Below are 12,616 nucleotides of genomic sequence, written 5' to 3' on the forward strand. Positions count from 1 at the left end.
GCAGATCTCTCTGTCCAGTTGATCCCGCTGGATCATGAGTACAGGCTGCCATGTGCGCACACCATACCAAGTGTAAAGAACCAAAGGATAGCCTTTTAAATAAATGCTTCTGATAGCACTCTAAAAGAAAACAAAATGCTTAGTCTCTTTCAGTCTGGGTTTCCAAAGTGACACCCCACAGACAAGACTCATTTGCAAACTCTATACAGATGATGAGGACAGGTACTTTGAAGGTTCTGTCCACTCAACAGCAAGTTCCTGACTAGGATAAGCCACTGAGTTCAGTTTTACAGAGAAGCAAGTGCTTTTTGTGTTATATTGGCAACTTTTCCTGTCCTGTTTAAATTCACTAAAGTGGCTCTAGAGGTGGGATTTGGGTTTCCCTGCTTTAGACTCAGGCATGTTTGTCTCAAATCAGCCTCAAAAACCAGTGTCCTCACACAGTCTGCCACCCCCAGCCCCAACTGTAACAAGGAAAGAACAGCAAAATAGCCCAAGGGTAAAGGCCTTGTACCTCTAAGGTCCTAAATGGCTAAATCATTTCCAGCACAGATTTTTATTCTTTATCTCTTGATTTAGAGATGTCTATGATAAAAGGTAATGGGCTGCTCTTCATAGACAGGGCAGAGAGGAATTTCTGCCCAGGGTGAGCTTTGCTAGAACCAGAACTTTGGCTTGTTATAGGAACTTAATCTAACCTACACCCCAGTCTCACAACAGATTAGCATCACCGTGTCTGGTGGTATTAATTAAAGAAAACAGATGTTAGGATGTACAAATAAAAACAGTAAAAAAGAAAGGCTTTGTGTATAAAGATTTAAATAGCTACCTTTTCCCCCCCAAAATGGAAAAAAAAAATCTAAAAAGCTTTTGCAAGTTATGAGGGTTTGAATAAAATATTCACAGTGTGTAAAGCATGAGATTGGATAGATACTAGCTTCAGAAAAAAGTATGTATCTAGTTGGGCTGGAGAGATGGCTCAGGAGTTAAGAGTACTGTATGCTCTTCCCAGGTCCTGAGTTCAATTCCCAGCAAGCAACATGGTGGCTCAGAACCATCTGTAATGGGATCCGATGCCCTCTTCTGGTGTTTCTAAAGACAGTGACAGTGTACTTGCATACATAAAGTAAATCTAAAAAAATAATGTCTCTACTTAAGGTTTACTTTAAAGTCTTTAATTTCTGTTCAAGCTTTATAAATATTACACATTAGTTTAAAAACACTAGCTATAGCAACTGATCCTCCAGTGTCAACTGGTTTGACATTGGAATAGCCAGTATAGTATAACCAGAGTTAGAATGGTCAGTATACATATGTTTTTTAAATCAGTCCAAGGGACTGGAATATTCAACATTAAACTTAACCATGGGAGATGTTATTTGAATAACTATTTCTCACTAATGAATCTCTTAATTCAATTTTTTAAAATCAACCATGAAACACTCTTTTTCTGGAAGAGTAATGTATAATACGACATTGTGACCCCTAACTGCCCATGTTCATTCCTTGGCTAAAGGAAGCTGCCAGAGCCCTGTTATCAAACTCACAAGCTTGGGGAAATTATTCAGGATTTCCTAAGTGGTATCTCTGGGAAATTGCTGGACAATCCTATAAAAAAGAGACAATTATATCTCTCTTTTAGAGTATCAATTAGGTTCTGATGTCTGGTTGTGACCTTACTGAATGAAGCCTGGATTTCACTTAGATTTGGCTCCTAGTGTCCACGCCCAGTGGACATTACATCTGCTACATGGGCAGGGGCACTATAGTTTGGAGGGAGTGGTCAACAGGGCAATTTTCTAACTGACTTCTCTTACTGAGGTTTCAGTCATCTGTTCCACATACAGGGGTCTAATGTAACCAACAATTATTGTACAGTTACACTTCGACCTATCAAACAAAGCTTATAGTCATCTAGATATAACACCCATTTCTCTGACCTTACTCTTCTACAGAGGTCTTGTACATGGTCCAGCCAGTTATATGATTACTCATCATCACCTTACTAAATAGGACTTAATGTATGCTAATCATAATGTCAAAGAGTTTTTCTCACTATCTTTGTCTCATAATGTTGCCCCTGAGGTTGTAATGGAGGAGACCCTATGGTCAACTTCTGAACTGACATTAGCTGGTGAAAAGTCTCATGCACTTAAGCCCAAACCGATGACCTCCCCTGTGATATGCATCATAAAATGGACAGCAGTGGAAAAGAAATAACCAGGCTTACTACCCCTGTGTCAAAGCCTGCCAAGAGTTCTTTGGATGTTTTTCTTGCTGTTCTTTTCCCCTAATAAGGGTAAAACTGTCATGCCTATTTCCCAACCTACACTCTTGTCCCCTTCCCTCAGCATTGAGCAGGCTATATAGACCTTAATCGTTTGCCGCAGTTGGTCTTCTGCTGACCTACCTGGCTTAGGGTGGAAGTCTCCCACCTTGCCTCACCTGCAGTTTCCTGCAGGAGCAGACTGCCTGTTGAGCTTGCTTTGCAACATTATCCAGCTGAAACAAAGCACGAGTCTGTGGGTTTTCCCTATGTACATGCAGATCTGAAAATTAATCTTTGAGTCTTGATGAGAAACCTTTGTCTTGGCTTCATCCTTTTTTTGCCTGCCTCTCCTTTTTCTTTTACAACCTCCCTCCCTTTCAGATATGCCCAGTTCTCCAGGGCTGCTCGACAGCTACACGTTCTCAGGAGAGATTATAGGAGTACTAAGAGTCTCATGCTCTGTGTGTTAGGCATACTATCTCCCTCACATAACATACTTCAAGGGTCCATGCTGCCATCACAGGACTGACTGCCTTACATTCTGGATCTGCCATCTGCTAAGTTTTATGGTGCCTCCTTTGATTGGCCCTTCTTTGAGGCTCTCTGCTTGCTGCTCCTTTATATCTTCTTTGCCAGCTTGGAAACAGCTTTCCCCAAACCTTTAACAGTTAGGGTGACCTCGGGGGGAAATGAGGGACTAGGGGTTAGATGGACTCCCTGATGGGCAGACAGATAGGGAGAGAGGCCAAATCTATGTCATAAATGTGGTCAACTTCCAAGATGGCTGACTTTTTCCTTACCCTCCTGACCCCAGGCAAAAGCCAACACCTTAAACCTTATGGGCTTTTCTCCTGCTAATAGGGCTCCTACTGATGGACTGGCTCAAAAAGTTGAAGTCCATATTAGGACATGTTTATACAATAGAAAGGCAAAACTTTCTTCAAACTGACTAACCCTAAATTAGGGGAAGAAGACCGTTCAAAGACTTACAAAAAAGTAGTCCTCGAGGAGAGGCTAGGTGTCAGCTTCCCAAGACCCATGCTGTTTCGCAGAGAATCTTTTCTCTCTGTGTGCCTGCTGTATGTATGTGTTTCTTCACCCCTAATAAAAACATTTCATCTCCATAAACTTTTTTAAAAATGTATAAATGGTGCTGTGTTTGTGAGTTCAATTTCCACTTGACTAAGACATAGACTGTTCCATACAAGCAACTAGATACCTCCAAGAGCTGTAGGAGAGAGGAAGAGCAGAGTAAGATGGTCAAAGTAAACTCCTGACTAGAGCAATCTATAGCACAGTGGTGGATTGCTTGCCCAGTGTATGTGGGGACCTGTGCCTCATCCTAAATATCTGAAAACAAAGAACCTTAAATTATCCTGATTATCACTGGCCAATTATCTTTTAGAGTGTTGACCAAAAGGAGGAGAGAACCATCTTCTGTTCTATGTATACATACAAATTACTGTTGTTAAGAAGTTGGGCTGATCAAATGAGGTACAAGAAGAAAGGAGGAGTGGCCCCTTGTTCTGGAAAGACTCAGCGAAGCAGTATTCCGCAAAACCAGAACGGGGAATTGGGAAGGGGTGGGTGGGAGGACAGGGGAAGAGAAGGGGGCTTACGGGACTTTCGGGGAGTGTGGGGTAGCAAAGGGGAAATCATTTGAAATGTAAATAAAAAATTATATCGAATAAAAAAAAAGATGTTGGGCTGAGGCTGTGGCTTTGTGGTAAAGAGAGTGTGGAGAATAAAAATGGAGAAGAAAAGAAGGAAAGAAAAGAAGTTAAGGCACTTTATGTTCCTTGATAAGTTTGACTTTCCTTAATCTTTCCCATAGTTTGTACTCTTATTACAATTCATTTGGAAGTTGAAATAAACAATTTTTAGTTCAAGGAAAGTGAATTTAATGAGTATACCATTGTGTAGACACAAATGGAAACATGTGGAACTTCAGATACAAAGATCACATTGAATACAGAAATGAAATCTTGAAAACAGGAAACAAAAATGGGAACACTTCAGATCTTTGCAACCAAAACTGGATTTCATAACATGTTGGAAAATTTACTTAGAGATTGCACTATAATTTCCCAATTATATTTCTTGATGTGTAATACCCAGTTATTGTGTAAATTCAGAAGAGGGTTTTATAACATGACCAAAGTAGGAAGGAAACATCTGAGTATAAAATACAAAGAGGAACACTTTCAGCCCACGTTCTACTTGCTTTGGTCTTGAAAGCTTAAGTTAATAAAAACAATGGAGAATTGAGAAAGTGCTTATAAAGAAAGGTGTAATGATCTGAGTTTATCAATAGCAGGGATATCTATTCACAGATGTTCTCCAAATGCTTAGTGGTATTCCCTACACTAGACAACCACCTTAAAAGAAAACTCACAACTTATATTTAAATTTTTTAGATGTATCTTTGTTATTTTATGTGTGAGAGTGCTTTGCCTGCACATATGTTTGTGCACCATGAGCATGCCTGCTACCCTTAGAGATCAGATTCTCTGGGATTGGAGTTACAGATGGTTGTGAGCCACCATGAGGGTAGTGGGAATTTAACCCTGTTTCTCTGCAAGAGAAGTAAGTGTTCTTAACCACAGAGTCAACTCTTTATCCTGAAAACTCATGTCTTTAAATATGTAGATATGGATAGATAGATTGATAGATGGATAGATAGATACAAATAGATATAGAGCTAACTATAAAGCTATATGGTATGCAGCATGGTGTCAGGGACAGAAAAGGGATAGATGGATGCCTTACAGTGTGTAAGGTGAGAATTGGGAAGGATAAGTAGACACCGTATGTGTCAAGAGTCAGAATTGAGTCCCACAAGAATGTATTCCCCTTTCTGTTCTATTTTATAAGGATGTGTTGTAGAATCAAAAGAAGAATGAAATTCAGGAAATTACCTGAATCTAAACCCAAGCCACTTAGAGCATTTCTTTTGGTATGACACTTTACCCCTCCCATACAGTATACCTATTATTCATCTGTAAAATGTTTGTTTATGCATATGAGTTTTGTGAGAATTTTAAAGTTTAAATGATTGCTCCTTCGAACACTTGACAATTAAAGCTATTGTTTCTCTTTCATTTATAATCATACAGTGTAGATAGTGACCAAATCTTGGTGATAACCTTTAAGAAATATCTCCAATGCCTCTTATTCCTTTTCAGAGCTCAATATACTCCAACACCCAGATATGTCACACATATAGCAGCTCTCTTAGAGTCCAATCATACATAATTTTTAGGAAAGATTTTGAGCCTATCACTGCCAAGTTTAGTGTTCATAAATAGTTTCTGGTTGTCCTTTGGGTTAAGTTGTAGATTCTATTCTATTTGGGGATTCAGCAGTTAGATCTGGCCCTGTCCCTTCAGTCTTCTCTTCCTTACTGTTCAGTAACTTTCTGGACTCTTCTCAGTCTTCCTCAGGTTTTCTTGTCACACTTCCCTTTTTCCTCTAAGATTCAGTTATATTTTATGTGTTCAAATATTTTGCCTGAATATATGTGCACACCAGCCAGAATAGGGCACCAAATCCGCTGGAACAGACATTACGGATGGTTGTGTGCCACCTTGTGAGGTAGGAACAAACCTTGGTCCTCTGCATGTTCTTAACCTCTAAGTCATCCATCTTTTCAGTCCTTCCTCTGTTTTGTTTTTTTGTTGTTGTTTGTTTTTTAAAACAATATGCCTTTTCACACCCACTCTACCTAAATTTCTAAACCTTTTGAAGGGAACTTTTTTATCCCATTTTGTCTGCACTCAGAAACTAGGCCATAAACCATTTGCTCCAGCAGCAGATCCCAAAGTCCAGGAACAAGACAATAAAATTCTGCACTCGAGGAACAGCTTAAAGATAGCCACAAGAATAGGAGTTATCTCAGGTTAGGCCACCTGTGTGGACAGCCCACCTGTGGTTAACCATTCAAGGCTTATAAGTGCAGCCCATCCGGCACCCATTAATTAGGTCTTAGATTACCTAACTCTAACAACATAATAATAAAATGTTTAACTATCTTAAGTGTAAGTTACTTTGAAGTAGCCTTTGTTCTATCTCTGAAAGAACTGTGGTGGTGGCTCTAAGTTGAGATCTCAGGAAGAAGAAGGGAAGGGAGGCCTGCCTCTGCTCTTTGTTCTTAGTACTTGTTTGTCTTTCAGAGTGCATGATCACATGATTTGAAAGTCCACTACAAGTTTGCACATAAATTCAGGTCATAAATTGAATAAGTGGTTTATAACAAATAATGTCTACAGGTGTATCTACTAGGACTAATTATCTGGTTAAATATTCATAATTTGTTACTAGGTTTACAAGTTCATGGAGAGTTAAAAGGCATAACTAAATTGTCCTTGAAGTTTTGTGTAGACAAACCCAGTCAATATTTCATCTTCTGTTCTTGCACCTATAGCGTAAATCCTTAGCTCCTTCTTTATGCCCTTTGGTTAATGGTTTTTACAGCTACTTGGAATGTGCTTTAGGTTTCAGATGTTTGTTATTTCTGAAGCAATTAACTCACGGTACTTGAAGACTTGCAGAGTGCCCGTCACAGTTTTGAATCAGAAAAGATTTAATAACCAGTTCTCTTATAAAAGGAGCTCAAGTGTCTTTGTCTGGGTCGCCATTCTGAAGCAGTGGTTGCTCCTGCATGCTGGTTGTTCTGCAGAATAAATGGTCTTTGTTCTTGCATACTGTTTGAGTCTGGGTTCTTCCCCTTCAGTGATCCTCCAACCCTAACACTTTCTTATTGTGATACCTGTCAAGTATATCCCAGATGGAACCTCCCCCATCATGTCTATCTATTCCCACACAGACTTTGTGCCTAGATTTTGTACAATTCACTCTTGAAAACAGTTTTCACTCTGACATTCTTGTATAAGCTCTATGAGGGCACAAGCATTCTGGTTCTTGGGGAACAAGTAAATGGCTGTCATAGGCAACTGGAGTTGCTTACACCTCCAACTGAGAACCAGCCTTGAGATTCCACCTCACACCAGTCAGAATGGCTAAGATAAAAAACTCAGGTGACAAAAACAAAAACACAAAAAACCAAAAAAAATCTCAGGTGACAGCTGATGCTAGAGAGGATGTGGAGAAAGAGGAACACTCCTCCATTACTGGTGGGATTGCAAGCTGGTAAAACCACTCTGGAAATCAGTTTGGTAGTACATCAGAAAATTGGACACAGTGTTACCAGAGGACCCAGCTATACCACTCCTGGGCATATATCCAGAAAATGCTGCAACATGTAATAAGGACACATGCTCCACTATGTTCATAGCAGCCTTATTTATAATAGCCAGAAGCTGGAAAGAACCCAGATGTCCCTCAACAGAGGAATGGATATAGAAAATTTGGTACATTTACACAATTTACTCAGCTATTTAAAACAATGAATTCATGAAATTCCTAGGCAAATGGATGGAACTAGAAAATATCCTGAGTGAGATAACCCAATTACAAAAGAACGCTCGTGGTATGCACTCACTGATAAGTGGATATTAGCCCAGAAGCGTGGAATACCCAAGATACAATTCACAGACCACATGAAGCTCAAGAAGAAGGACGATCAAAGTATGGATAGTTTTGTCCTTCTTAGAAGGGGGAACAAAATACCCATGGGAGGAAATACAGAGACAAAGTGTGGAACAGAGACTGAAGGAAAGACTATCCAGAGACTGCCTCCACTGGGGTTCCATCCCATATACAGTCACCAAACCCAGACACTATTGTGGGTGCTAACAAGTGCTTGCTAACAGGAGTCTGATATAGTTGTCTCCTGAGAGGCTTTGCCAGTACCTGACCAATACAGAGGTGGGTGCTCTCAGCCAGCCATTGAACTGAGCACAAGGTCCCCAATGGAAGAGCTAGAGAAAGGACCCGAGGAGCTGAAGGAGCTGTCAGCCTCACGGAAGGAACAACAATGTGAATCAACCAGTATCCCCAGAGCTCCCAGGGACTAAACTACCACCCAAAGAGTATGCATGGAGGGACCCATGCTGCATATGTAGCAGAGGATGGCTTTGTTGGACATCAAAGGGAGGAGAGGCCTTTGGTTCTGAGAAGGCTAGATGCCTGAGTATGCGGAATACCAGGACAGGGAAGTGGAAGTGGGTGGGTTGGTGAGCAGGGGGAGGGGGATGGGATAGGGCATTTTCAGAGGGGAGGCCAGGGAAGGGGGTACCATTTGAAATGTAAATAAAGTATCCAGTAAAAAAATAGTTTGAAAAAAAAAAAGGAAACTGTTTTCAGTCATTGTGACATTCTTATATAAGTTCTATGAAAGCAAGAACATTCTGGATCCTGAGGAACAAGTAAAGGCTGGCATAAGCAATTGGAGTTGCTTACACTTTAGAACCAACATTGTCCACTGGCAGCATTAGATTGCAAAGATGCAAAGACACCCCAAATAGAAAACTGTCAAAAGCTAAATAAGAGCTTAAAACCCAGGATGTCTTTCACAAAACTGTTTTCACATTTCAAATGTATCTACACAAGGATCTTAGCATTCTGTATCTTTTGTACTGAAATGTTTTTACTTTCAGAACTGTTTTCAGTGACTCCTCCAGATATGTGTGGCATCTCTTCCTTGTCTTTTCCACCCATCCTCCTTTCCCAATACTGACCAACCTCCCTCAGCCCCTTCAGTAGTCTGCATGACTTAATGTTTCTCAAGACTGGTAAGAAAGAAAGTTGCAACCGGGAAAATGCAACAGATTCCCTCTCAAAACACGACTGAAGAAAATAGGAAAGAACATTGCACTCTGATGGCATGGAGGTGAGTTTCAGAACTCTAGTTGATTTCCACAGGCAGAGTGGGAGAGGAGGAGCTCAGGGATTGAGGACCTGGGCAGAGACAGTGAGTGTGTAGCAGCAGTGGTGAATTTCAGGGCCACTGGCTCGGGTTGTGGTGGTGTCAGTGCACAGCAGGATCTTCCTGGGCAACCGATGTGTTTCAGGCTACTGGATCAAGCAGCATGTTTCCACACACCAGCTTCTGAGTCTTGCTCAAAACTGTAGCACTGTATTAGCAGTGCAGTCTAACTAATTCCTTTTGCTTGGTCCTCTAGCAATATTCTTGTCACAATAAACCTGACCCGAGAGGCAATCTCAACTAGATGGTGGTCAGTATTAAACATCAGTGAAGCCCAGAGTTTGTATGGTGGCAGAAGACCCAGCTCTCCAGCACCTCCATCTAGTTTTCATTGAGAGCAGTTTCAGTTGCAATTACTGATTACTAAAAAGCCAGAAAGTGATTGTTAATCTTTTATGAAAAATACGCTGGTCCAGATTCAGTGCACCCAAATTGTGTGTCATTTCCTATCAACCTAATGAAACACCTGGGGCCATTTAAATGTTGTGTGCGCACTGGGGTCCAGTCTTGCTGAGACAGGATGCAACTCTGACCCAGAGAGTGTAGTGGTGTTGGTCATTTGTCACAAAACTATTGTCCAGATAGATGAAGGATTGCTCCACAGTGTAGAACAGACCTCTTAGCATCTGGTTTTCTCTCAGGTGAACAGAAAGGGCTATCCTACCTCTACCTCCTTTGAATTTTTTTTTTTAGAAACTTTGCTGCCACAACATAGGTGAGGGTAGGTTCTGTCTACTCTGGAGCCAAAACTCCATGAGCATAGCACCTCCGAGTAATGAATGGAGAGCAGCTGGCCACCTGGATCTTTTGAGGTCCTCAACAGCCACAGGACATAGGCCTGCAACCCCTTCTTCACTCTTTGACAAAAAGCACATCAGCATTTACAACATCCAGGATTTTCAAAGGATGTTTGCTATCATGAAGTTCCCCCCCCCCACCACATCCTTATAAAGTGACCCAAACAAATTTTATTTTTTTACTACTAGTAGAAAATAAGGCCAAAGGCATAGGGAAGTGGATCTTTGTGAGTTTGAGGCCAGTAGGGTTTACAGAGCAAGTTCCAAGACAGCCAAAACTACACAGAGAAACCCTATCTCAAGAAACAAACAAAAAATCAAATAGAAAAAGAAAAAAAAAGAAGAGAGAAAGAGAGAGAGAGAGAGAGAGAGAGAGAGAGAGAGAGAGAGAGAGAAGAGAATTGAGAGAATAGCATTATCAGAAACTCAAACATGGAGGTTGCCTGAGGATACTGGGAAACTTAGTCATGGGACCAAAAGCCATTTGCAGAAAGACAGTTAATTCATGGGATTTCTAGGGACTGTCTCCCTTCCAGTTTTCAATCTCATTCTAAATATGACCTGGTTCATTATTTATGTATTTATTTATTTTGGTTTTTTTTGAGATAGGGTTTCTCTGTGTAGCCCTGGCTGTACTGGAACTCACTCTGTAGACCAGGCTGGCCTTGAACTCAGAAATCCACCTGCCTCTGCCTCCCAAGTGCTGGAATTAAACACATGCGCCACCACTGCCCAGCTCGCTTAATAATTTATATTTTTTTTGATTCTTTATTACAGAAGCTTTGTTCGTTCCATACATGTGATATTCTCTCTGATCTCCAAAGCCTTCACTGTAATTCCTATTTTTATTTTGTGTTGCTTCATTACCTTTTCCAGAGGTTCTCACCCTTCCTAATGATGCAACCCTTTAACACAGTTCCTCATGCTGTACTGACCCCCAGCCACAAAATTATTTTCATTGATACTTCATAACTGTAATTTTGCTACTGTTGTGAACATAAACACCTGGTATGCAGGTTTGTACAGGTTGAGAAGTGTTATTTAGTTCTTCTCTTCTGTTTCTCTCTTTCAAGCACTGACTTTCCTCTAGTGTCTGGTGAGCTCCCCTATTGTACCTTGATCACAAAGTGTTTTGTTTGTTTGTTTTGGTTTTTGAATTACATACTTAAAAATATTGATTTATTTTTACATGTATGTATGTTTTGCCTGCTTGTGTCTCTGTACACCACATGTGTGCCTGGTCAACACCAGGAGGTCAGTACAAGGTCTTTTAGCTTGGAATACCCAAGACACATTTCACATATCAAATGATGCCCAAGAAGGAGGAAGAACAAAGTTGGATCCTTGGGTCCTTTATAGAAAGGGGAACAAAATACCCACAGAAGGAGATACAGAGACAAAGGGTGGAGCAGAGACTGAGGAGAAGATCATCCAGAGCCTGCCCCACCCAGGGATCCATACCATATAGAGTTATAAAACCTAGACACTATTATCAATGCCCACAAGTGCTTGCTGACTGGAGCCAGATATAGCTGTCACTTGGAGGCTCTGCTAGTGCATGAGAAATACAGAGGGAACCACTCTCAGCTAGCCATTGAACTGAGCACAGAGTCCCCAATGGAAGAGCTAGAGAAAGGACCCAAGGAGCTGAAGGGGTTTGCAGCGCCATAGGAGGAACAACAATATGAGTCACCCAGAGATCCTAGGAGCAAAACCATCAACCAAAGACTACACATGGAGTTATCCATGTCTCCAGACACATTGGCAGCAGAGGCTAGTCTTGTTAGATACCAAAGGGAGAAGAGGCCCTTGGTCCTGGAAAGACTTGATGCAGTAGTGTAGAGGAATACCAGGACAGGGAAGTGGGGAAGGGTTGATTGGGGAAGGGGAGATGGCTTATGAGATTTTCAGGGGATGGGGGAACCAGGAAAGGGGACATTTGAAATGTAAATAAAGAATGTATCTAATAAAACAAAAGCAATAGTCTTATGCTCCGTGGAACCGAATGGAAAATCTGTGATTAGGGTGGGGCATGCCAGAAGGAATTGAGCAGAACTTGCTGTTCTGGGCCTGAATGTTAGCAACAGTAGGTCTTTTGTCTGCTTGTAAGGGAGGGGCAAAAGTTACCCCAGAAAGGGACCCTACTGAATCCTGCCCGGGAGATAATTATGGCAGACAGAAGTCAAGGAGCCCAGAACTCAGAAATGGATGATTCAAAGTGAGGGACTTTGTGGCTCACATGAAACCCCAGTGCATGTGAGACTGGGGCAGAAGCACTGTGCACTGAAAAGGTGAACTTCACAGTGTGATCCAGGATAGCTTGAGCTACAATGACCAAGTAATAGTAACTTGGTCAGTTACATCAAAGGAAGAGGGTGAGGGACTTAGAATGTTGACTTTGAATTTTCCTTTTTCTTGTGACTCACTCCCCCCTTACACTTCTTCTTTTCCTAAGTTCGTGGGTTTAAAAAATGCCTTATGAATACAGGCAGCACTGTACGCCAACCTATATCTTAGACCATAGCTGTGTAATGAGTGAGTGCCAAGTCTGAGTTCTATAACTCATCATCCCAGAGACTGACTTCCCATCTCTCTCTACAGACTGAAGAGTCAGCAGGCTGTTCTCCTGTCTGCTTAACTCCTGTGCACAGAGACATCCAACCA

Source organism: Apodemus sylvaticus, chromosome 20, assembly GCF_947179515.1.
Source record: "Apodemus sylvaticus chromosome 20, mApoSyl1.1, whole genome shotgun sequence".
NCBI classification, from domain to species: domain Eukaryota; kingdom Metazoa; phylum Chordata; class Mammalia; order Rodentia; family Muridae; genus Apodemus; species Apodemus sylvaticus.